Below are 4,352 nucleotides of genomic sequence, written 5' to 3'. Positions count from 1 at the left end.
TTTTTTCCTCACGACCTCTTTTTTATCCGCGACTTTTTTTTATTCTACCACCTTGCTGCGAATCATAGTGAACTTCTCTTCAGAGCTCTGACGATGAATCCATCCAATCTCCACCCGCTTTCGCTTTTGTTCCACTTTTTTCGGTTCCCCCACTTTTCTTTTCTTTGAACTTCTTGACCCACCAGCATTTGTAGAATTATAATAGGATCCCTTCAGCAATTAGGCTAGATCTGCTTTCTTCCTTTCCCTCACAAAATGCCTTTAGTGCTAACAGGTCACCTTTGGTTCCCTTAAATCTACTTATTACACATCACTTATTAATGATCATTCTTCAGACCAAGGGATGCTGTTTAGGACTGTAAACAAGCTTATGCAGAAGTCCCATGAGACACGATACCCGCCTTCCCGTAGCAATGCTTTACTAGCTGATTCATTTGCTGACTTTTTCACTGCCAAAGTTGAAAAGATTCCCACCGTCCTTGTAGCGAGAAACAGAAATCTATTGCTAGCTGATGATGATAAATTGCCTACAATTGCTGCTGAATTAAACAACTTTCACGAGGTCAGTCAAGAGGATGTCAAAGAATTTGCTTATAAGCCTCTAAGCAAGTCCTGTTTTCTTGATCCGCTTCCGGCATCTATTATTAAGAGCTGCTTCTCTATACTCCTTCCTGCTATCACCAGGATTGTTAATTCGTCATTAGCAACTGGTATGATGCCTGATGCCCTAAAGATTGCTTCGCTTTCACCAACCTTAAAGAAACCAACTGCCGACTTCAAGCAGCTTTCAAACTTTCGACCAATCTCAAATTTAAAGTTTATTTCTAAACTGGTGGAAAAGTGTGCAGCAGTTCAGCTAACGAAACATGTTATGACCAACCACCTTGACGAGACGTTTCAGTCAGCATACAAGGAATTTCACTCAACTGGAACAGCACTTCTTAGAGTACAAAATGACATCTCGTGTGCTCTTGTTAAAAACAAATCGGTCATATTGCTGTTATTAGACCTTTCTGCAGCATTTGATACGGTTGATCATGCAATACTAATATCTAGACTCTCAAATCGTTTTGGAGTGAAAGGAACTGCATTGGCCCGGTTTAAGTCTTACCTAACTTCACGTAAACAGTTTGTTAAAGTAGAGGAAGGCCTGTCGTCAAATCGACCCTTGCTTCACGGGGTACCTCAGGGGTCAGTACTGGGCCCACTGCTGTACCTCATCTACACTGCACCGATTGCTGATATCATCAAGCAGCACAACTTGCTATATCATCTGTATGCTGATGACACGCAACTTTATATATCCTTCAAGACTGATTGCTGTGTTGACCTTGAAGAAGCAAAGTTGCGTGTTGAACGCTGTGTTGAAGAAATAGATCGTTGGATGTGTAACAACTTATTGAAACTTAACCAGGACAAAACTGAACTAGTCGTCATTAGCTACAAATTTCGACATTGCCCTGATCTTGAACATATTCGGGTTGGAGATGAGTACATTGCCCCTAAGTCTTCTGCACACAACCTAGGAGTCATCATTGACAATTGCCTTTGTATGGAACAACATGTGAAAAAGATATGCAATGAGGCAAATTACCATCTCAGGAACATATCAAAGATTCGCAAATATCTCACTCAGGACTCTGCGGAAATTCTCATTCACGCTTTAATTGGTTCCAAGCTCGACTATTGCAACTCAATTCTGTATGGTATTCCGAAAAAGTTAATTTGTAAATTACAGCGTGTTCAAAATACAGCTGCTCGCATTGTCACGTTAACAAGAAAATATGATTATATTACCCCAATAATGTTTAAGCTACACTGGCTACCCGTACAATTCCGTATTATTTTTAAACTACTGTTAATAGTCTACAAAGCATACTCAACGACAAAACACCATCCTATGTTTCTAGCATGCTAAGTTTTAGAACGTTCTCTCCGTCACTACGTTCCAGTGGCCAAGAACTGCTAACTGAGCCCATGGCTAAACTCAAGACCTATGGAGACCGGGCGTTCAGCACTGCTGCGCCAAGGCTGTGGAACAACCTGCCACTGAGCATCCGAAAATCAGCATCAGAAGACATTTTTAAGAAGAACCTAAAAACTTATCTTTTTAAAGAAGCTTATGACATTTAATTTTTATTTCTTATACACGTTTACTTTAAGTCCAGTTAAATAATCATGATATTTTTAGTTTTTAAATTTTTAACTTTTAAAACTTCACTCTCTGCATGTATAGATATTTTAGCTCAATAGATTAATTTAGTTAGGTATTTTTATATTTTATTTTTATATTTTAGCATAGTGATTGTAAAGCGCTATGAAAGACTAGCTAAATAGTGCTATAGAAATGATTATTATTATTATTATTATTATTTTCATGGCACATAATGTCTTTTTGTCGGCAGCTAACACTGCATTGCAATCCATCTATCAAATAATGTAACAAATAGAAAAATCATCTTGTGCTCTTAAAAACAAACACTGAAATTGGCCCAAAACAATTTTTTTTCCACATTCATCTCTTCCATCATCTTAACTTTTTTGTTTTCCACTTCTTCTTTTTTCTCTTGGTATTCCTGGAGGAATGAAAGCATCTCGGATGCAGACGATCTGCTTTTCCTCTTTCTGGCTGGCCTTTTCTTGTGGGTCTTCTTTTGGGATGTTCTAGCTGAGTCCTCATCGTGCCCATCATGAACAGCGGAGCTATCACTTTCATCGCCCTCAGTAGTTGGCACTACTGAGGACTCCAGAGTGTAGGTGGGCTTAACTGCAGCATTCATGCCAATGCAATTTTGTATGTCAGTGTAATATTTCCATTTTTGTGGCTATTACCACTTTTGTTGTTGTGATCCGTTACCTCTTTAAGTTTTGCTTCCAGTTTTGCCCATTTTCGGGCACACTGATCTGCTGAAACTTTCAAGTCTGCTTTCGAGTTGAAACTTGCAGAGATTTTTTGGAATACTTCCTTTTTTGTGGTTTTGCCATTGTTAAACAAACCTTTGTGCTCTTTCCAGCAACAAATCAATAAATTAACGTGTCTGTCTTCTCATCGATCTAAATTCTGATTAGTTGATGATGATGATCCTATTTAACATTCAAGAAGAAAAAGAAAAACATGAATTAAAACAAGCTAAATTTTACTTTTGGTCAATCAGTACTGTATGATTTGCATGATAATTAGATTAAATGTCCCCATTTATTATATCAACATGCATGTTTATAACCGACCTTCCTTCAATTGAACAATATACATGTAACCTTCAACTTATTGAATATGCGTTCACTGTGCCAGTATACTGCTCCAAATTATTTGTGAGCATAGTCTCATTCAACTTCCCTGTAACTGCAGCGTGAAGTTTTTTTGACTTGATAATCAATATTATGACAAAACATCCTTTAAAAGAAAGAGTCGAATCAAGGACATAGACCAAACTTAAAAGTTACAGAGGTTAAAGTTATCAAGTCTAAATTTAAGTTGTATTAAATTTGAACTTAAAGAAATATTGTAGGGTTCGCGGCCTAGGCCTGTCGGTTTGATGTTTTTGCGTCTTTCTTGAATGTAATTGTGCTTGATTTGGCTTAAGCTTAACAGCCTTAACACCGAAAATGATACACTGCGAAATGTCGGGAACAAAACTAAGCTGATAAAACTGACAAGATCGAGGGGAAATTTTAGTACGGATACGATGGCAGAAATTGTGAGAATACTTAGAAATCATTGAACATTTTAAGATTTTAGGCGAAAAGGCCAGTCTTTATTTCTATCAAAATGCTTTAATTGAAGGGGACTCATAATAACTCTTAGTAATATTAACTTAAATGGGTCATTCACAGATGTTATTTAGCAGTTTTCAAACTCACCTTCGTTTCCCCCATGGTCCGCCATTTTGTTTTGTCTTGCGAGAAAAATCTTGAAAAGAGTGGGAAGTTGAAATGGTTCGCACACCGACCGGGAAACCCAAAAAGAGCGGGAAATGTGGATCGCCTCACACGACCGCCCACTTTTCCCGAAAAGTTCCGAACTGAATGGTGCGTACCATTTAATTTTCCACCCGGAGATTCCGGTTTTTCGGTGTAAATGGTAAGCACCCCTGGTCTACCACTGTTTACAAAAACTGTCGACCTAAGATTTTTACACTTTTGGAGACTAGACTGCTTGAGAGATGACACCTCGCGGATGATAACAATACATCTACTGTCCTTTGTATGAGTTTGTACGCATTAGAAATGATATAAATTAAACATCAAGTATGTTGAACAATCCCTTCGGCGGGTACATTAACATTTAAACATGGTACCAAGGCTTTCTGTCCATTTTCTATTTTTTCTTTCAATAAATTCTCTTGTGCAAA

At 37.9% G+C, this 4,352-nt stretch overlaps 1 pseudogene; it reads right to left on the bottom strand.

Annotated features, from left to right (window-relative positions):
- Positions 1–2,468: 2,468 nt before the first annotated feature.
- Positions 2,469–4,092, bottom strand: LOC144648344 (uncharacterized; annotated as a pseudogene).
- Between the last annotated feature and the right edge of the window lie 260 nt (positions 4,093–4,352).

This window comes from Oculina patagonica, chromosome 4 (assembly GCF_052425735.1).
Source record: "Oculina patagonica isolate OP01 chromosome 4, crgOcupat, whole genome shotgun sequence".
NCBI classification, from domain to species: domain Eukaryota; kingdom Metazoa; phylum Cnidaria; class Anthozoa; order Scleractinia; family Oculinidae; genus Oculina; species Oculina patagonica.
This window is presented reverse-complemented; position numbering and strand designations above follow the sequence as displayed.